The sequence below is a fragment of the Cavia porcellus genome, unplaced genomic scaffold (genome assembly GCF_034190915.1).
Source record: "Cavia porcellus strain 051 isolate PalLab524CR breed Dunkin Hartley unplaced genomic scaffold, mCavPor4.1 scaffold_24, whole genome shotgun sequence".
Classification (NCBI taxonomy): domain Eukaryota; kingdom Metazoa; phylum Chordata; class Mammalia; order Rodentia; family Caviidae; genus Cavia; species Cavia porcellus.
Genome location: NW_026947507.1, coordinates 55,840,214 through 55,863,298, shown reverse-complemented (window position 1 = coordinate 55,863,298; position 23,085 = coordinate 55,840,214). Strand labels below are relative to the sequence as shown.

General features: G+C 39.0%; 1 long non-coding RNA gene across 1 annotated transcript; it reads left to right on the top strand.

Moving 5' to 3' along the window:
* Positions 1 to 4,960: 4,960 nt before the first annotated feature.
* On the top strand, positions 4,961 to 17,176 carry LOC134472785 (uncharacterized). Its single transcript, XR_010042771.1, has 2 exons — positions 4,961 to 6,364; positions 14,548 to 17,176. It is a non-coding gene; the product is annotated as an uncharacterized LOC134472785 (long non-coding RNA).
* Positions 17,177 to 23,085: the final 5,909 nt, after the last annotated feature.

Sequence of the window (23,085 nt, the reverse complement as noted above, 5' to 3'; positions counted from 1 at the left end):
TTTAAGGTCACAAATCTAGCATAGCAGTGGAAGAAATTGGAATATACAAAAAAAAAAAAAAAAAGAAAGAAAGAAATTGGAATCTACACATCCCAAGCTCCAAAGCAGTGTTGTAGGGATCGCTTCCTCGGGAACTGATACTTTTATTACCACAGTCTCTAGCACCTTAGAGAGGCCAACTTCTTTCTCTGAGTCTTACTAACGGTTCCTCATACATGGCAGTGTGCTGGGTACCATGGCACACACGTTTGTCAATGTGAAGAATCAAAAAATATGAAGAACCATTCTTCCTAAAGTCAGCAGCAGTGCTACCATCTAATGGTGTTTTACACACACACATGCATGCACACACACACACGCACACATTTCTCTGCAACATAGAAGGATCCTTCAAAAAATACATTAACGCAAGCCTATAGGTCAAACAAGACGCAAATCTTTCCCCAACCCAAATTTTATAGTTAGAGAGCTCACAGTACTTATTTTAATGATAATTGTTGTCAGTTGCATAAATATTACACAGTATCTCAGAGCAGAATACGGGCACGTGCCTGTATTCCCAACTCCTTGGGTGGCTGAAGCAACCTGAGGAATTTAGAGGAAATTTATTCCAAAATAAAAGAAGGGAAGTAAAAAGATCTTGCTGTTATAAGTATGTATGTGCTCTGATCTCCCAAGATGCATGCAATTATCATGTGTCAAAGACAAAAAAATGTAATAAAAATAAAATAAATTTAAAGCTTTTCTAAATTTCAAAGAATGGAAGGCATAGCCCAGGGGCAGAGTATTTGCCTGGTGTGTATGAGGCGTGGAATTCAATCCCCAGTGATGAAACAAAAAATTAAAGAAACAAAAGAGGTATTCCTTATCAGAGGAATCTGAGAACAGTTTTGTGAGTGGCCAACTATTCTTTTAGAAAAGGACAAAAGTTTGTTTCTTTTAAATCTGATGTATAGTTGAAAATAGAACTGACTTTCCACAAAAAGATAAAGTCAGCCTTGGTCTCACCACGCTACACATTTCCGGGACTATCATACTGCAGCAGCTTCTTGCTAGAAACTATTTCTTGTCTGTATGCTAATTTATTTCATCTAGACCCTGATATGTCTTCCAAACATGTTTTCATAAATCTCTGTGGGTAACTGGTTACACACCGAAGAGACCCATTTGTCCAACATGCTTTTATATTTTTACTGTAAAGATTAATCTTAGGATCCATTAGTCAGTTGTTTGTTTGAATACCAGTGAACTTGCTCACCCAGCTTCATGCTAATGAATTCATTAAATGAGCCCATTTTGTGTGAAGTGAAGAGTAATTCTATGAACTGATTACCTCAGATTCATAAGACAGCAAATGTGTTTCACTTTTTAAAAAAACACCTATTGATTTTTACCACTAGCCTTCAGGGACACAGAATATATATGTATTTTTTTGATTTATGCAAATGTGTCAGCATGGGGTGTACTAATAGAATCCCAATAGAATTCTAGTAGAGTAAAACTCCAACTTCCTTTCCATTAGCATGAATTTGCTTCATTCTTTTCAGAGATGACTTTTGAAAATTCCTGTAAGGTATCATCACGAGATTTCTAAGATGCAGAACAGAAAAAGTATAATTATTGGAGTAGAGCTGTGCATCTTTCAGACACAGACTGGAAGAGTTTCACTTGCATAATTTATTTAGAAAAACAAGAGGGTGACACCACTGTACCTGAGTCCCACTCACATGGCAGCAAGGAACAGATGGGGAGTCGTGAAGTCTCCGTATTCCCTGCTGGTTCTGGCCGTGACCCTTCACCAGAGCGGAGTCCCCTCTCTCCCGGGATGAAAAGCAGGGTGAAGCAGGAGCCGGAGTGGGGAGACGCCCTCCTCCCATGGGAGACAAGCCCTTAGGGATCTCTTCATTGAGAAGCAAGCTTCTGCTTGAAGAATTCCTGCCACATATTTCTAAGGGATTATTCCCTCCTCCCCCAGAGGCCCAGGGTATCTTTTCTTCATTCTTGATGTGGAAAGTCGCATAGGTTCTCTGGAGTTAAACTCTGAAAGTGTGAGATACTGACAAAGACTATAGACTCTGGGGAATGATTTATGAGCCTTATTCTAACTCTGGTGATCGATCAAAATTACCATTCTGCCTGTCCTCATGTTTATGGCTCTGGCAGCTTGTGCCATGGTATGCAGTGGATATTAGGCAGGAGTCCCTGTGTCACCTGTCTCTGTGGAGTTTGACCTGTGAGTTCAGTCTTCTAATGGACCTAAGAAGATTCAGATTTTCAGGATCTGAATTATTTCCATTTTCTTTTCTTTATAATAAGGATATGAATGTGGTCTTCCTACTTTTACATGACCTAAACGAAATCAAATGACTTACGATACAATTAAAGAATTTATGAGGGTAGAATTTACGTAATGCAATCCCTTCCAGTTCTCTCCATAAATGCTCCATTCGGTGGTATGAAGTATATTTTTCGTTAGGTGAAGCCATCAGCACCGCAAGTCTGCAGAACTCCTTTCCTTTTATAAATCTGAAGCTGTGCACCCTCTAAGCAGTAACTCTACCCTGTGGCTCCCAGCCACCACCGCTCTAGGTATGCTCTTTATTACTTTAACCTCCTAATAATCTCACACAATGATTGTCCGTCTATGAATTAGCTTACATCATTTCCAAGAAGACCTGAGTGGTTCAGCTGTGTCAGCACCAGAAACCCTTCTTCTATAAGAACGACATTGGACTGTGTGTCTAGATCATATTTTGCATCTGTTTATGCATACTGAAGTCGATTCTATGCTTTGGCTCTTGGGAATAAAGTAGCTAGCAATGTGAATGTACAAGCACATCCTCAAGGCCCAGCCTTGATTACTCTGGGGTATTCTTTTTTAAAGAACTGATTCACTGTTTTCCATAGGGCCAGTAAAGCTGTACATCCCCACCAATCGTACACATGAATTGTGACTCCTCATGCCCTCACCAATGCTTGTTATTTTCTATTTTTATTTTTTAACAATTGTCCCATTGTGTGTGAGACGATATTTCATAGTGATTTGTTTGTATTTCCTCAGTAATTAGTTATATTGAACATTCTGGCTGGCTGTTATAACTTCTTTGGAGAAATGTGTGCTCAGATTTTTAGCCTGTTGTTTTTCACTCAGTTTTAGAAACTCTCTGTGTGTTCTACATATTATTAATTCCTTCCCAGATATAGGATTTGTAAGTATTTTGTCCCAGTGTGTAGGTATTTTTCACTCTATTAGGGTGAAGCTTGATTCTCTACGACATTAATTGTAATGAAGCTAACTTTGTCTATTCTTCCTTCTGTTATTTATTTGTTATAAATGATGCCCACATGTTTGGTGTTATTCATAAGAAATAATTTCCAAATCCAGTGCCTTGAAGATCTAGCTGTATGTTTTCTTCTAATAGGACATAATTGAATGCTGTATAGTTAGATCTCAGGCGTATTTCCAGTTAACTTGCACAGATGGTGTTAGTACAAGGCTTTCACTTTCCTTCGTTGTCCCCCTTGTTGGCAGGACTCGGACTCCCTCCTCCTCCGGGAAAGTCACAGCACCTGCTTTAGACCCTTTGACTGACTGATGGGGGCTTGCTTCTGGACTGTATGCTGTTCCACTAGCTGTCTGTCTTTATGGTAGATTCATACTGTTTTGAGTTTTGTAGCTGGGACTTAATGAAGACATAGAATCAGGAATCGATAACTTCATGACAAGCATAACACCAGGACTGCATGCTGTATTAGTGAGTCTGACCAAGTACTTTTGAAAACAAGAAGTTTAAATCCTTCAACTTCATTCTTTTACAAAGTTATTTTGCTACTGGTGGTCCCTTGAGATTCCATATGAATTTTAAAATTTATTTGTCTATTTCTACAGGGTTTGGGAAGATATTGCATTAATTCTGCAAGTTGTGTTTTGTAGCACAGACAATGTTAAATCTTAATGCTATTAAATTTTAAGAATATTAACTCTCTTCAACCATACATTGAACATATCATGAGCCATGTCACATGTTAAGAAAGAACAACAATTATTGAATTTAAGAAGGCTTAAATTGTAAGAAGTATCTTTTCTGATCGAAAAGATGCAATAGATACCAGTTACTGAGAGAAAATTAGAAAATTAATAAATATTTGGTAATTAAAACACTCCCAAATATCTAATGATTAAAAGAACACAAAAACATAAAACACAAAAGAAATTTTTTAAAAATTCTGATAAAAGTAAAAATGAAAGTACAACACACCAAAACATGCTGCAAAACCAACACAGTATTGAAAGAGATTTATAAATGTCTGTGTAAAGAAGGAAGAAAGATTTCAAATAAAACACTAACCTTTACACCCTATAGAACCAGAAAGAGAAGATCAAACTAAGCCCAGTGTTACCAAAGAGCACAAAATCATAATATTAGAGCAGACATAAATGAACTAGAGACTAAGAATAATGCATTATTTTATGAAATAAATCATAATCTAATAGCTGATTTTATGAAAAGTCAATAAAACTGAAACTACTTTAGGTAGATTAAGAAAAAAGAGAAAACTAATAATTTAGAAATGAAAAAGAGGATGTATGTTACAGCTAATAGTGAAGAAAAATAAAGGTTCACAAGAGAATACTATAAACAATACATAAGAAATTTTATAGCCAAAAATAAAGGATAAATTTCTAAAGGTTCTATTATGAAGAAAGAAAAATCTGAGTGCATGAATAATGACTCAAGATACGAACTCAGAAATCAAAAACCTCATTATACACAAAAGCCAGGAGCAGTCTGTGCTGTCTTTGTTCAACTGATCATTTTTATGCCTAGATCTTGCAACCTGAACAACTACTTCTAAGATAACAATATGCAATATATTAACCAAACTCGGCCCCCGGCCCTTGGCAGGCTCCTGGCGGCCTGCAGGGCCACCGAGATGGCACGCTCTCCGTCCCCAGCCACTGGCCCAGGGCAGCTCCGGGAACTGCAGCTGCCCCGCGGGCTCCTCGCGATGGCCAGGTCCTCGGAGCAGGCAGTCTGGGAGGCCGTCTCCGCCCCGGGCAGCCGCGCTGGACACGGGACGTGCAAGGTCTGCAGGAGGAAGAGGAGTGGACACCAAGGGCCCGGGTGGAGGGCAGCTGCCCTGGTGCCAACAGGCGAGGCCCGGATTCCGCGCATGAGTCCACCTGGAGGCCGGCCGGGCGGCCAGCGCTGTCTGGCCTGCGGAACATTCAGGTCAGCTGAACGGTGGTGACAGCAGAGCGAGAAGAAACCGCGTTCGCTGCAGAGACTGATGATCCGCCAGCAGGCGGGTGCTCTGCTGCGAGTCCGACGCCTTCTTCCCGCGCCTGCTGCGAGTTTCTGATTTGGTTCCAGCACCTGCACCCTGGCTGGGTCATCTTCTCTGTCGGGAGGAATTCGTGCCCTGCTGCGCACAGTTTGGGTCGGGTGTGATCTGGGCCGCGCTGGTGAGCCGCAGTTCTAACCGGTGGCCCTGGTCAGCTGTTACGCGCTGCTCCAGGACCCCGGGGTGGCTTTCCCGAGCCACGAGGGCCTCTGCGTGAGCAGGAGCTCAGGCCGGCGGCCGAAGACAAGCCCGCTCCTCGCCGGTTCACGCAGCTGACCGACTCCCAGCAGCCTCAGTCTGGACTCAGCCCCATGCTGCAGGCTTTTCTCTGACTGGGCCCTGTGGTGCTGTGACCCAAACCGCCCAGCGTCTCCGGGAAGAAAATCTCTAGATGCTGCCAGAGGCTGTGGCAAGACCGCAAATGTGAACCCAGTGGGGCCTTGTCTTGACTTGTAATCTTAGATACGCTCTACCTTCTCAACAGCTGTGTGTGTGAGACTGAGTGTGTGTGTGTGTGTGTGTGTGTGTGTGTGCATGTGACATTGAGTCTGTGTGTGATTGAGAGTATGTGTGAGATTGAGTGTGTGTGTGACTGTGTGTAGTGTGTGTGACTGTATGGTTGAGAGTGTCTGTGAGATTCAGTGTGTGTGAGATTGAGTGTGAGTGTGTGTGTGTGATTGAGTGTGTGTATGTGTGTGTGTTGATATTACTTTAATGCTGCTCACCGTGCAGTGCTGCTTTGGTGGATGTGGAACAGACCCTGTGGCATCGCCTCCTACACAGCCACCACTGCCCTCAGACACAGGATGGACCTTCGCTCCCTCTTTCCTGTCCTTCAGCCCAAGAAAGCAGTCACATGGTCTGCTCTGCCTGGAAAGAAAGAAATTAGAGACTGGTCTCTGATCCCAAGAGAAGATGGCGCCAGTGCTGGACCATCGGCACCAGCAGGGATTCAGGGTCAGAGGACACACTTCATTACTTTTCAAAGAGTCATCTGGGTGTCTCCATTCTCCTACAGGTAACTCAAGTTAATCCTTCTCTATAGCAGAGTGGTACTCCACTGGGTGTAAATACTACCTTTTCTTACCCATTCACCAGTTTCTGGACATAGCAGCTACTTCCAAGGTTTAGCTGCTGTGAGTCTGCTGCTGTAAATGTGAATAACCTCAGATCATAATACTCAGGGAGGTAATGCAGACACACAAGCCCAAATATTGCATGGCTTCTCTTAAATGAAAAACTCTCTCTCTCTCTCTCTATCTCTCTCTCTCTCTCTCTCTCTCTCTCTCTCTCATCTATCTATTATAAAATAAAAGACAGATAAAAAGAAACAAGAGAAAAAAAAGTATTGTAATCCAGCATGTGCTAAAAGTGGACCTTGACACAGCACGATCACCTCACGTGTTGTACAGGTCCTTCAGCCTGTTAGTCTGGTTTTCTGTCTCTACATATGATACTTAACTTTATAAGGTCTTAAAAGATACATAAATGAATCTGATGCTGGGAGGCGAAGGGAGAAAGAATTAGCTATGTGGTGCACAAACACCAGGTCCCCACGGGGACTGTGGTCATTCTGCCCTGGGAAAAGCCAAAACCACACCCACCCGCATGACCTCAAGCTGCAGCACCCCCAGGAATGCAGCCGCCTCTCCAGGAGCAGCCGGCCTCTCTCCTGTGATGTTAGTTTCCCTTTGCTTTGATCAGGATGCGCTGCTTCGAGAATTTTCTCCAATGTGCTCTTTCCTGCTGCAAGTAATTTAACCACTGTAATCTTTAAAAAGCAGAGTCTCTGTTTCAGCAAAAGTGATCTCCAATAGCATTTTTCATATTGTTTAATAGTCTGGAATTTGGTGGAAAAAACTTTTTACATCTACATCAAGAAGACACATTACTTAGCAATGGTGATGTTGAACCATTTTTATGAGGTCTATTAACAGGTGCAGCAGGCTTGTACTGCAATGCTTCCTGCCAAGCCAAATGAAAATCTAGGGACACCAAACAAGGAGTGACAAGGGTGGAGGGCTTCTTATCCACTGGCAAAGCAAAAATGCTGAAATCTTAATAAATAACTGTCATGCTTCTCAACTTATATCTTTCATTTTGGGGATTACGTATTTACTTATTAATCATTTATTAGATAAGGTCTTCCTATGTAGTTCAGGCTTGTCTTGAACTCATTATGTAGCCTAGACTAGCCTCAAACTCACAGTGATCCTCCTGCCTCAGCCTCCTGAATGCTGGGATTACAGACATGCCATAGCATCTGGAGCAACAACTATGCAAATGTTGCTGAATATTGACAATGGGCAAGAGCAAAAGAATATTAGTGCAGACATTTCTGTATTTCATCTTTCAGAGAGAAATCTCAAGCCAGCCTTACTTTATCATCCATACACTGAGGCTGCCTGAAGTAACACACTTAATATGAAGTTTTGTTTCAATACTTCCTTGCCTTGGCTTTCATAACTATGAAAATCAGTATAAAAGTCTAATTCCTTCTATCTAAGCATTACTACTCAGACTCAGGGGTTGCATTTAGTAATACATAGAGTCTGCCATGCCAGATCCAAACCCTGAGCCAGGCACTTCTTGGAGATTTCCAACCTGCTACATTTCCGTGAGGACACTACACCACGTGAGTAAGTTACAGAATGTGAAGAGACGAAAGACAAACCACAGGGATAGTTTTGATGTTTTAAGTCTTAGCACCCTGCTCTAGAGCTATAGACATAAATAAGAATAGCCATAGTGCCATACAAACGCAGAGTGAAATCATAACTATTACTCATCCTCTTCCATTCTCACCAAAGTGTAATTTGACTTCTCGGTCGTGTTCAATTTATATGCCAGTTTTAATTAAAGATAAATCTTCCAGGTGCATGAGCTGGCACTAAAATATGGCTAAAGTTCCTTATGGTCTCATTTATCTTTAAAAGCTTGGTATTGCATTATTATACTCTTATGACAAGCAATTTAGAGGTATGTGCTTTTAAAATGCCTCTAAGCTTCCTAAGAATTAATTATTCCTTCTAGAATACTCAGTGGCAGTTAGCTCTATTACTCACTAGTTAATTCACTGTTAAAATGGTGGAGACGCTGCCTATTACTTCTTCCTTAGATTGATATCACATTATCCTGGGCCACCTCTTTTTTTTAAAATTTTATTTAAAAGGAAAAAGAGAAAAAAACAAAACAAAACAAAGTGGTGAAAGGGTACAAGTAATACAGAACTACAAAAAAAAAGTAAGAAATCACCAGTTAATAGATTACACATTATCATCCTAGAGATAGTTGCTCAAATCACAGTATCAAAGCATACAAAGTGGACATTCAAACAGTGAGACTGCAAACAGTTGTGTTCAGTGATCCAACCAAAAACATTAATATGGTCAGCTATTTAACACCCCTAAACACACTTGCTGTTGTATCCTTTAGAGCACCTTTTTTCCCTCTCTTTTTTACAACAAAATTTACACATTTTGGGTTTTATTTCTCCTTAGTTCTTATTACTTTTTTTGGGAGGGAGAGAATAAAGTCAAATATGGCAAAACAAAGCTGTCAGTCAAAACCAAGGATAGACATAGCACATGATGTAAAACAGAGTACAAGGTTATCAACAATGGTTATCAAAAATGTCTCTTGTTTCCTTAAAAAGAATTGGCTATCTCATTAGATATTATAAAGTTGATCAAAACAGTAGAGAACAAGACCAATAAAACTTAAGCATTGTAAACATTACAGGACTTCCAAAGGAGACAATAGTCAAACCAGAATGGGCATCTTAGTGAATCTTACTGCCTTCAAAGTAGTTGCCTATACCCTCAAACTTGATACTATCATACAGAACGGAACAGAGTCTAATCAGTCAAAACAAGATAGTGGGAGTATTACAGGACTTCAAAACAAGTTAATAGGAAATCAAAAAAAGTTACTATTATATATCCTGCTAATTTTTTAAATTTTCCCCTTAATTAAAAAAAACCATAAAAATAACTAAATAATTTTTTTAATGAATAAGGGAGAGATTGAGATAAAATAGGACATAACAATATAACAATACAGGTCAAAGCATGACTGTTTCAGCAACCTAGTGCTTCACCACCAAATAACCCAACTTAATAGTAGTTACCATAGTGTCTGTCTTTTTCCTTGAAATATTTGAATAAAACTTCATATACTATAGCTTCAAATATTTCCATATCAAGAAGCCCAGAATAAAGCCTTTCCAATTAATAAGTCAAAACTTTATAAGGCTTCAAGGCCACATAATGGGGAATCATGATTACCACGTATTTTTATATATTTGAATCATTACTTACACTAGGGAAACTATTCGGTATTCACACATGCGAGATTGATTTATTTCACTTATAAGTATGGTCTCAAGCTGCTCCCATTTATTGATAAATATCTCAATGTGATCCTTCTTTATAGCTGAATAATACTCCATTGTATAGAAATACCACAACTTTTTTGTCCATTCCTCAGTTGATGGACACTTGGGTTGTTTCCAAGATCTGGCGATTAAAAATTGTGCTGCCATAAGCATAGGTGCACATATATCACTGTGGTATGATGATTTCAGTTCTTCTGAATAGCTGGAATAAATGGGACTTCCAATCCCAGCTTTTTGAGAAATTTCCAGACTGACCTCCACAATGGTTGCACCAGTCTACACTCCCACCCACAGTGTAGGAGAGTTCCTTTTTACCCACAGCCTCTCTAGCATTTGTTCTTGGTGGTTTTCTTGATCCTGGCCATTCTTTCAGGAGTGAGATGGTATCTCAGTGTGGTTTTAATTTGCATTTCTCTAATGACCAATGATGTTGAACATTTTTTCATGTATTTATTTGCCATTTGTATTTCTTCATCTGAGAAGTGCGTATTCATCTCAGATGCCCATTTTTGGATTGGATCTTTGAATTTTGGGGGTCTGAGTTTTTTTAATTCTTTATATGTTTTAGACAAGAGTCCCTTGTCTGAGAGAGAGTTCACTAAAATCTTTTCCCAGTTTGTGGGTTTTCTTTTCACTATGCTGGAGATTTCTTTTGACATGCATAAACTTTTTAATAAAAAGTGGTCCCAGTTATTGATTCTGGGAAGTATTTCCCATGCGGTTTGAGTCCTGTTCATGAATTCTCTACCTACTCCTATGTCTTCAAGGTTTCTACCCAATTTGTATTCCAATAGATTTAGTGTTTCTGTTTTAATATTCAGATCTTTGACCCATTTAGATTTTAATTTAGTACATGGTGATAGGCATGGGTCTAGCTTTAGTTTTCGGCAAATGGAGAGCCAGTTTTTCCAGCACCATTTATTAAAGAGACTGTCATTCTTCCAGTGAACCTGCTTGGCTCCTTTATCAAAGATAAGGTGGTTGAGTGTGTTTGTAGTTGTGGTTGTGTCTTCTAATCTATTCCATTGATCTTCGGCTCTGTTTTGATTCCAATACCATGTTGATTTTACTACTGTTGCTTTGTAGTATAACTTCAAGTCAGGGATTGTGATGCCTCCTGCTTTGCCTTTGCTGCTTAGAATTGCCTTTGCTATTCTAGGTCTCTTCTGGTTCCAGATGAAATTTAGGAGTGATTTCTGTAGATCTATAAGGTATGTTGATGGTATTTTTATTGGGATTGCATTGAATCTGTATAACAGTTTTGGGAGAATGGCCATTTTCACAATGTTTGTTCTTCCTATCCATGAGCAAGGGATGTCTTTCCATTTTCTGAGATCATCTTCAATTTCTTTTTTCAGGTTATTATAATTTGCACTGTATAGTCTTTCACTTCTTTCATAAGAGCAATTCCTAAATATTTCATTTTTTGCTTGCTAATGTGAAGAGTGTAGTTTCTCTTATTTCCCTCTGTGATTTTGTTGTTTGTGTATAGGAATGCTATTGATTTCTGAGTATTGATTTTGTATCCAGCCACATTACTGAGTTTATTTATTGTATCTAAGAGTCTTTCAATGGAGTTTAGGGGGTCTTCTATGTAGAGTATCATGTCATCTGCAAATAATGATAATTTAACTTCTTCTTTTCCTATCTTTACCCCTTTTATTTCTCTCTCTTGCCTAATTGCTCTGGCTAGTACTTCCAGTACTATATTAAATAGGAGTGGTGACAAAGGACATCCTTGTCTTGTGCCTGATTTTAAAGTAAAGGCTTTCAATTTTTGGCCATTTAGTATGATGCTGGCTATTGGTTTGTCATAAATGGCCTTTATTATATTGAGGTAAAGACCATCTATTCCAATTTTCTGTAAAGTACTTGTCATGAATAAATGTTGGACCTTATCGAAGGCTTTTTTCTGCATCTATAGAAGTGATCATGTGATTTTTACTTTTGGCTTTATTGATATGGTGGATTACATTTATTGATTTACGTATGTCGAACCATCCTTGCATTCCTGGGATGAATCCCACTTGGTCATGGTGTATAATCTTGATGATTTGCTGCATCCTATTTGCCAATATTTTATTGAGGATTTTTGCATCTGTGTTCATTAGGGAGATCAGTCTATAGTTCTCTTTTTTAGTTGGGTCTTTCTCAGGTTTTGGTACTAGAGTAATATTTGCTTCCAGGAATGACTTAGGATGGATTGCTTCCCTTTCAGTTTCATTGAATAGTTTGAGGAGTGTCGGCATTAGGTCTTCTTTGTATTTCTTGGGCCTGGGCTCTTCTTTGTAGGTAAGGACTTAATTACATTTTCAATTTCATTAACAGAGATTGGGTTATTCAACAGTTTTACATCCTCTTGATCTAGCTTTGGTACTTCATATGTTTCTAAGAATCTGTCTATTTCTTCTGTGTTATCAAACTTTTGAGAGTAGAGGTTTTCGAAATAGGTGTTGATGATCTTCTGTATTTCTATTGGGTCTGTAGTGATTTCACCTTTTTCATTTCTTATTGCATGAATTTGAGCTTTTTCTTCCCTTTTTTAAATAAGTTTGGCTAGGGGCTTATCAATTTTATTTATTCTTTCAAGTACCAACTCTTTGATTCGTTGATTCTTTGGATTGGTTTCTTAGTCTCTATTGCATTGATTTCTGCTCTGATTTTTATAATTTCCTCTCTTCTTTTGGCTTTGGGCTTGACTTGCTTTTCTTTTTTTTAGCTGTTTGAGGTGTAGCATCAAGTTATTTATTTGTATTCATTCTGTTTTCCTGATGTGGGAACTCAGTGCAATAAATTTTCCTCTGAGGACGGCTTTTATTGCATCCCACAAATTCCGGTAAGTTCTATCTGCATTTTCATTTTCTTTTAGGTATTGTTTAATTTCTTCTTTAATTTCTTCTGTGAGCCACTGATTACTCAAGAGTGTGTTATTCAGTTTCCATGTGTTTGCGGGATTTTTGCAGCATCTTTTATCATTAATTTCTAATTTCAGAGCGCTATGATCCGATAACATACAAGGGATGATTTCAACTCTTTTGCATTTGTTTAAATATGTTCTGTGAGCTAATATATAGTCTGTTTTAGATAATGATCCATGTACTGCTCAGAAGAATGTATATTCTGATGTTGTTGGGTGGAACATTCTGTATATGTCTATCAAATCCATTTGTTCGCAGATGTGATTCAGTTCTGTTATTTCTTTGCTCATTTTCTGTCTGGTTGATCTGTCCCTTGGTGTCAATGGTGTATTAAGGTCTCCTGTTACAATTGTGTTACTGATAATTTGAGTTTTCATTTCTGTTAATAGTTGTTTTATATAACTGGGTGCTCTGGAGTTTGGTGCATATATATTTAAGATAGTTATCTCTTCCTCTTGGAGTTTTCCCCTAACGAGTATGTAGTGACCTTCTTTGTCCTTTATGGTCATTGTTGGTTTAAAGTTCACGTTGTCTGCAAACAGAATGGCTACTCCTGCCTTTTTTTGGATTCCTGCTGCATGAAGTATTGTTTTCCAACCGTTGACTTTCAGTCTGTGAGTATCCTTCTGGGTTAGATGGGTTTCCTGTAAACAGCATACGATTGGATTTTGTTTCTTGATCCATTCTGCTAGTCTGTTTCTTTTGATTGGTGCATTGAGACCATTTACATTAATGGTTATTACTGTTAAATGCTGGTTTATTGTTGACATGTTATCTCTCTGCTGTTGCATCTTTATCTTTGTGTTCTGTTTAATTATCTGCTTTGCTTAGTGTTTTTTTCCTTTGTGTATCTAAAATGTCTTTCAATATTTTTTGCAGGGTTGGTTTGGTGTTCATGCAGTTCTTCAGCTGTTCTTTGTCATGGAAGTATCGTATTTCACCATCAATTTTGAATGATAGTTTTGCAGGATACATCAGTCTAGGCTGGAAATCATTTTGCTTTAGGATCTGGAATACTTCACTCCATGGTCTTCTTGACTTTATTGTTTGTGCTGAGAAGTCTGCTGTAATTCTGATAGGTTTTCCTTTATAAGCGATCTGTCTTTTCTCTCTGACAGCTTTTAATAATCTATTCTTGTGTTGGATTTCTGGGATGGTGATTATTATATGTCTGGGTGTAGTTTTATTTTGGTTATGACTATTTGGGGTTCTATATGCTTCACTGATCCTGATGTCGGTTTCTGATCTCATGCTTGGGAAATTTTCAGCTATTACTTCTCTAAATATCCTCTTGACATCCTTTGTGTTGTCTCCTTCTTTTTCATTAATCCCTATCATTCTTATGGTATTTTTCTTTGCATCGTCTTGCAGTTGTTGAATTGTTGTTTCCTGATTACTTGTTATTTTTAAAAGATCTTCCCTTTCCTGTTCACTAGCTGCAATCCTGTCTTCAAGGTCTGAAATTCTATCTTCACTTTCATTAAGGCGGTTTTTACAACTTTCAGTGGAGTTTTTTATTTCCTGTATATCTCTGTGCATCTGCATTATGTATTCTGTTTGTTTCTTATATTGCTCATCTAGGGATTCTATCTTTTTGTTTAGTTCCTCCAATTTTTTAACTGTGTTTTCTTTAGATATATTTAGAATCTCTTTCATTTCTTTTATCATTTCTTCTTTTATCTGGGAGATTATTTCGAGTTTGAATTTCTTTAAAGCTTCCTGGAGTTGCTTGTCAATTTCAGTGGCTATTGTGTCCAATATATGAGGTGGATGGGATATATTTTCTTCTATATGCATCGCTCCTAGGGTTTCTTGAGATGGGCTGGAGGTTTGAGGTTGTAATTTCGTCTTTCATTTTGTCATTTTCCTATATTTCTGTGTTTCAAGTGTTATTTGAAAGCTTCCTCAGGATCTGTTGAAAATCCCCTTCTATGTTTGGAGCTACTGAGACTCTGGCACCACGCTACCCCAAGCCACTGGGCCTGCAGAACCAATGGCCCCCCTCTGCCTGTTCAGAACTCTGCAGTTCCAGATAAGCTGGGCCTCAGGGATACTGTGAGCCCACCTGCCAGTTGGAAACTCCACAGCTCTCCAAGCACAGCCGGAATGCGGAGGTGGATGTAGACACCTCAAACCCACCTCTCCACTTCACTGCACCTGGAAGCCTGGAGGGTCCCAAACAGTCTGGGCTTTGGGCAGAGTGTGCTGAGCACTCACCACAGGCTGCGGGGCCTCTGGAACCTGCGATGCTCCACTGCCGGCTGAGACATCCACAGTCTTCCAGACACACGGGGAGGCTGATGCAGGCGCCCCAGATCTGCCCAGCCCCTCCTCTGCACACCGATGGTGAGGTGTGGGAGTCCCAAACAGGGATAGCGTGCGCCCGCCCACCCGTTGGAAGCCCCACAGTTCTCCAAATGCAGCTGGGATGGGGAGGCGGATGTAGAAGGTGGGCCCTCTCTTACTATGTTCCAATAGTGCGATGGAGAGCTATTTTCTTTGTTCAGTTCATCACATAGCATTTATTTTCTACCAAAATTACCAGGTCCTGTTCTGGGTATAGAAAGTTAGTACAAGCACTACTTCCATCAAAGACTTTTATGTTCTTAATGCTGAACACATGACGAAAGCCTAGACTGTTGAAAACGTGCATTCTCTCCTCTGATAAGATGAAAATACTGCACAGAAATGTGTTCTGTGAACACAAGAAGTAAGAGCTTTTGTGGCAAAGCCATATTCAGCAGTCTTTTAAGATTATAAGTCTCACTCTTGATTTATCATAATTTTTACTGTATTTTTAATTTTTATCACTGTGTAATGACCACATTCTAGGGAATTAGAACACGTCCATAACGCATCTCAAGTCCCCCCTTCCCTCCACTCCTCTTTATTTTGCAGTGTCAGATTTATTCATCATATGTCATTATAAAGTTATATGTTGATTAATAACCAGGATAGGCCAAAATAATATGCAAAGGACAATTACATAAATAAAAGAATATTTTAGATACATTTTTCATGTTGGGTTACAGTAACTTTTTTCCTATTATCTTTTATTTGGCACTTTATATACATACTGAGTTTTCCATATAAGTGAAACCAGGCAGGATTCAAGATTATGTCTGATTTACTTTACTTACAGCTTATTTTTTAACAATTATTTCAATAATCACCAAAAATAAAGATCAGTGGTTAACCTAACCCACTAATAGATGTGTTAGTGTTTTCAAAAGTTTTCCTCAAGGCTGGGACTGCTGCTCTGAGGAGGTGCTTGTCTGTGATACCAGAGAACGTGGGTTTGACCCCTGCACCAAATCAATCTGTCAGTCCATCAGTAACTCCTTCCTATAAACCAGGAAAAAAACCAGCCACTTATACCTTTTTGCTAAATGCTAATTTTCATGGGGAAAAGTGTATGCAGCTAGCTTCTGTGGTTCTTAGTTTAAATAATGTAAGTAAAAATGAACCAACACACAAAAAAGAACCTCTTCAACCAAAATACATTGTTGTGAGGTCAAAGACTCTTGAATTCTTCATGGGTATTCGTGACTACCCTACATCATTCTAAGTATAGAATGGAAGACTTGTATATCCTTTCTTCCCCCAGTAGATGAACCATCTACAGCAAGTCCACCTTGGGTCTGGGCAGCTCACAGGGCAGGTCTGTGGTTCTTCCAGGAGAGGGAGAGTGGTCTCTGCCCCAGCGCTTTAACAGAGCTGTCTGGGTCCCAGCAGAGCAGACATCAATCACAGGGCCTGCCCAGGGCTCCTTCAAGTTAAGGCAGGATCCAAAGAGAATCACCACCCTTTAGGGTGACAATGTCCACCTAAGGGCTTGTTTTGAAGAGCAGACGGAGACAGCACAAATGGAGGGGTCTGAATATAACTGTCCTGTGCAGAGTGAGGTCAGCACATCTCATAGGACTATTTAATAGGTGCAAAGAGTAATGCTTGTCTTCTGCAATGTCTAGAATTTTTGCAGTTTTTTTTACATATTAATAAAGGCCTATGGACATAATATCTATTAAAATGTTAGCCTCAACAGGATGCAGACTTGATTAAATATAATCCTCTCACTGTGTGCTGTTATGTCTCTTATAAATTAAAAGGAAGACTCTTGCTCATCAATGTATGAAAAAGGAACCCATGCGGCAGATGTTTACTGAAGAATCAGAAGACAGGGCAATCATTTGCAGTGACCTTCACTGACCAAGGGGCCTTCCTTCATTAAGATGCCGAATGATTAAATACAGGCAGCAGTGTGGAAAGCAAAGTTATTATTTATTCTGAACATCAGTGACGCTTCCAGTATACAGTGTAGAAACAAAACACATTTTTTTGAAATCTTGGAAATGAAAGCAAATAGCTGGAAACAGTTAGTATGCAGAAGAGAAAGCACACAGGTAGCAGTCGTGGCCAGAAAGTTAGCTCCTGGAATTTAGAAGTGAAGACCTACCACAGATCATGACAGGGCTGGATTAAAAGATGAGAGACACTGGAAGCTGCACGACACCAAGGAGAGATTGAAAAGCTGCAGTTTTCCCTCAGAAGAATTTTGGGGAAAAGAACAGGAGATAACTGGGGGAAGGAAATATGCAAATATAGTCCTTAAAAAATTTTAAGAATTGAAGAAAAATTTAAATATTTATGCTGAAAAGCCTGTTCCAAGACTAAGCATGGTTTAAGCTGGAGCAGAACGAAGGCTCACTTAAAGACATTCTTAAGCAAACGCTCACTGAAACAGATTTAAACAAATGAAAACCTGTAATGTGTGTATAGAAATCCAGCTGTTGCCTCCTCTCCTATCATCTTTATCCTTTTCTTCACAAAATTCCATCCTCTTGTGTGTTTAATACCATGTGGTTTTTTTGTTTTTGTTTTGCTTTCTTTCTTAGTCTATCTGGGACTTTTCCCTGTTTAAATCTTTTCTGCATACATTGTATTAGAAATATTTGCCTTGTTTTCATAGTAAGAATTTGTCATAGATCTGAAATCACCTTAACTCCTCTGTACATGTATTTTGTGTATTTCCTTACATAAGAATATTATTCAAAGAAACAAAGTTTATTTAACCAAATTCATAATTTTGCTGTGGTAGCATGTGCATTATAGACACTTATTAAATATTTTTATGAATAAAGGAGTAAAAATGAACCAGATAAAAGTCTTCAATTATTTATAAGCATCAAAAAGAACTTTAAGTATTTGCTGCCTTGGAAAGCATAAAATTACTATTCATGGATAAAACACAATTGGCTCAAATTGGTACTATTTTAATGCAATATAAAACCAAGATATCTCTGAAGAAACAGTAAGGATGTTTACATCAGAAAGAAAACAACCTGCCTGGATTTTGACTTTCAGAGATAATGGACCATTTTCAACTCAAATTAGTGAACCAGGGAACACTATTAAAATGTCAGATTGCCTGAGCCATTGTACACTTATTAAATTATGTTTCTGTCACGTTGGCCGCTTTGACTCTCTCAGGTAAGTACATGGAGAGGAAAACATGGTAAATAGTATGACTAACAGGAAACTTGATTTAAGACCTCAAACTTTCTTGGATAGCATCACAATTATCTTAAATAATTTCCATAATGACTCCATGCATAGGAAACACTCTATGACTATTGATTTTGAAAAGCAATTCTGATTATCGTTAGCATTTTGTGGCTGAATGGATTAAGAAAATGAAACACAATAAAAATGACACAACCAATGCTGCCAACAAGAGACTCGCTTCACTTTTCTAATCAGAGACATCTTTAGTTCTGTTTCTTACTGCCCAGTGAGGACACATTCAGTAGAAGAAGCTCTTGTGTGGCCCAGAAGGAAAACTCAAGCATCCTAGATGTTTCTAAGAGTCTTAACTAATGTAATCACCCATGCTGACTTTTGGGTTGCACATCACACTTTACTTTTATGGACACCCACTCACTGAAAGTTCAGGGATGAGGAAAATGGAATGGAAACCAAGAGAAAGCAAGGGAATTGTGCTCCTATCAAATAAACCAGACTTTAAATTGAAAACAGTAAACAGAGTTGACACGAGTTATTTCGTAATGATCAAGAGGTCAGTGCATAAAAAGGATACAATTCTTGATTTAGGTGCAAATATGGGTGCATCTAAAACCAGAGTACCTAAATATAAGACAAATATCACTAGAGATGGAGAGGGCAATAGAGTAAAATAAAATAACAGAAGGAAACTCCAGTACTCCTGGTCTACCAGTAGATAAACCATCCAGACAGATGTCAGCAAGAAAATGCCAAACTGTGTCTCACTCTAAGGCAAATGGACCTAACAGGGACAGAGCAGTCTGCGAACGGTGGGAAAACACACATTTCCCCAAGTTCACATAGAATATTCTGCAGGCTCGATTATATATGAGGTCACAGAGCAAGTCTTGAGAAGTTTAAAAAGACAACGCATGCATGCCCAGCCTCTTTTCTAACTACAGTGATACGAAACTAGAAATCTATGGGAGAAAAGTTCAGAAAACCATAGAAACACAGAAATTAAACAGTGCACACATGAACATCCCACAAAACAAAGAGAAAATCAGAAGGAAAATTTTTTTAAATGTGGTAAAATGATAATTAAAACACACACACACACACACACACACACACACACACACACACACACACCTTGTGAGGTGCAGCAAAAGCAGTTCTAAAAGAGAAGCTTACAGCAGTGCAAGCCTTAAAAAGAGAGAGAGGAAGAGGGTTAGGCAAACAGGCCAGCACTACGCCTCAAGAAATAAGCAAAAGAACAAACTTCGCCTAAAGCTAGAAGGAAAAAAATAAAAATTGGAGCAGAAATAAATAAAATAGAAACTAGCAAAACAATACAAAAATAATAAAACCAAGAATTGTCTTTTTAAAGTTTTTAAAATTGATCAACCTTAAAGGAGCCCAATAAATGAAGAACTGAGGAGGGGACAGGGGACTGACACCGCCCCGATACACAGTCCAAGAGCTGCGTGAGCGATTGCTGTCGTGAAGAAGTGGTGACTCCCGGGACACACGCAGCCGCCCAAGTGACACAGGAGGCGGTGCCCGGGAGGCACAAACACTCACCTAGAGTAAGGAGGTGGAATGCGCCACGCGAAGAATCTCTCACCAAAGAAAAGCCCAAGACCTACTGGCCTCATTGGCGAATTGTACCAAACACTGAAACGGGAAGTAACACCAACACTTTTCAAACATTCCAAAAAAGTTGAAGAGAAGAGAGCATTTTCAAACCTATTTTAGGAGGCTGAGATTACTCTGTTATTACAAATCAAACCACTACAAGAAAAGAAAATGATAAGTCAATATTCCTGATTAACATAAACATTCAATAAAATACTATCAAAATGCATTCACGTACACACTAAAGTGATCATACTCCATGATTAAGTGGAACTAATATTTGGGATGCAAAGATGGTTCAATCTACGCAAGTCAGTATGTTTAACACACCACACTAATAAAGACTAAAATTTTATATTTATTCAAAAGCTGCAAAATGCGCACTTGATGAAATTCAACAACCCCACATATACCATGAAGCTGCTGTGTGAAGCTGATTGTCTGACAGCAGATTAACAGAGAAAGAAAATACAGTAATAAATACACACAAGGTGATTCGCAGCCTTGAGATGGAAGGGGTCCCCGCTCTTTGTGACAAGGATGAACATGGAGGAATCTGTGCGAAGTCAAGTAAGCAGCGAGAGACTGAAAGGCAAGCCCTGCAGGACCCTGCAAACGGGAAGTCCAAAGGCCAAACTCACAGAAGCAGAGAGGTTGGTCAGCAGGCACAAGTCGGCAGTTATAAGATGAATAACTTCTGGAGAACTGAGGTATAATGCAGTGACTCCGGGGAACGTACTGTGTGTCTGAGATTTGCTAAGATGCTGGACCTTGTGTGTCTCAGCCCATCCTCAGAGGGAGAGCTATATGATGTGGTGGGTGGTTGGCTAGCCTGACTGACTTGGTAATCATCTTAAAATATGTGTGTGTATACCCAAGTGAAATCACACACCCTGTCTGTAAACAATTTCTGTCAAGTACACTTCAAAAGTTGGAAGAAAGGGAGAAAGACAAGAAGAAAAGGGAGAAGTGAAGATCTCAGAAAGATGATAAACCCGATACTAAATTAACTAACTTTTAGTGTTTTAATTGTAGATATAAAATTTGGGCAGTAGTTATTCTGCGAGTCATAGTAGTACTGGCAGTACTTAACACTAAAGGTTAATTTAACATTGGTATTTGAGAATGCTGACAACCTTAGCTACATTATCTATATTAGAATATAGCTGAAAAGAGAGCTAGCCTGTCAGCCATGTATCCATGTATCGATAATATCTACTCACACTTTAAATGTAAATTGTCTCTGTGTTTCTTTTTATTCCTTTATTCTTAATCTAAAACAGATTTAGGTGGGATGGTACAAGAGCCTCATCAGTGTGCAGAAGCGTCTAGAGCAGGGCCCCTGAGCTATCAATAAGCCAGCCCTGCAGGGCAGCGCCAGCCAAGCCAGCCCTCCGGTGCACTGTGTGTGGACACACCTCCCCCACACTGGTCAGTACATGTCCGTCTCCACTAAGTTCTCCTGTCAGTGTATTGAGGGGTGTGTTACAAATCCCTTCTACTTTTCTGATTTAAAAACAAATGGAAAGTGGAGAGAGAATTAAGTTTGAAAAGTCATACAGTGAAGAAGAGGTGGCTGATCAGATTTCAAAGCCAAGACTTTAATTCTCATTAAAAAAACTTAACAATGTACTGTCAAAGAATACTCCCTGAGTGTGCAGCTCCCGCGGGAGAGGGGACTGACAGTGGCGGGCCACTCCCTGTCAGTGCAGGCACAGAGTCCCACGTTGCCATCCTAGCATCATGAATTACACAGAGCAGAAATTATGCTATTTCCATTAACAAAACTGAAAACTCAAGGCCTGAAATGTGTAGTGAGTGCACCTTTTTATTACCGCATAGAAACTGAATAAATGTCTGACTTAGCTCATAATTTCTCCTTCAGGACAGTGCTATTAAAGCTATTAAAGCTATACTTTAAGGCTTCAGTGCTGTCTGGAACAGGAAGCTGCTTGAAGTTTTGAAGGGAGACAGAGGTCAAAGAACTAAGAATTTTGTTTTTGTTTTTATTTGTTGTTGTTGTTCCAGGAATCAAACTCAGGACCTCACACTTGCCAGGAAGGCCCTGTGCCCCTGTGCTCCATCCTCAGCCCCAGCACTTCAGTTTAACTCATAACCATTTTGGAAGGCAGTGCGGCAAGTGGGAAAGCTTTCTCCCACTCTGTCCTTCAGGGCCGAACATTAATCGGCGCACATGTCACATGAGAACAAAGTCATCAGCATGCTAGTATGTGGCAAGCACAAACCTCATGGTTCTCACAGAAACTAGTTCTGTCAGTGCCTCCGCATTTATTCTTTGGCTTATTAAATTCTGACATTTGTGCATAAAATATGAAAAATAAAGTGCTGGAGGTTAATCTAATTAGTGTAATTTGGCAAGAGCTGAGGCATTGCAAAATATGCTGTGCAAAATAATTTTCTTCGTAATCATGAATAATCATAAATGCTTCTCCAAAGATGAATTCAAATGCCGTGGAGATGCCTTAAGCATTCACTTTACTCAGCTAATGGAGGCTGACTCAGAATGCACAACCAAGAACGTGTTTTTTAAGAGAAAGCTTTGTTTTAAGAAATATTAGTAGAGCTTTGTTTTAGGACAATTTCGTCTGCTCTCAGCATTAGCAGATCATCATACAACCAATTTTGCTGTTTATTGTTAATTTTTAAGCAAATAAGAAACCTCCAGGTCACAACAAGAAACACTTAATGAAAGGGTACTATTGATTGGTTTTAAATTTTTTTGAGATATTCTAGAATGTAGGTAGGGTTGAGAATATTTAGGGTACCTCCCTTCTGTGGTTTAAAGAACCACAATTGTCACATATTTCTAGGTCAAAGATGCCCAAATGTGCAATTTTTGTAGCTAGAGGAAGTAAAACATTATTTTGAAGGATCCAAGGGATATTTTATATATGCCTTTAAATATCAATTTATATTCCAACATGACATTTCATATGGAGAATTTAGAAAACTTCAAGTTTCAGTTTCTTACATGTAGTAATAGAAATAATCTTGTTGGCAAACACTTTTCAAAGTAGACAATAACTTACCTCAGAGTTGGCAGAAAAAATAACTGAGCTACTGAAATCACCTGTACAATGTATTTGCTCACCTGAAATCCTAAAACCCAAAGTATCTGTCTTTGCAAACATTACTACATTAGGTAAAATCTTTGTATCCAGATTCTCTGATTAAGCTTATCAGCCCTTTTCCAAACCAATCTCTTAGCACAAGGTTCCTTCCCAGACTGTAACTTTTCACTCTCTGATCTTCCTGAAGCACCTC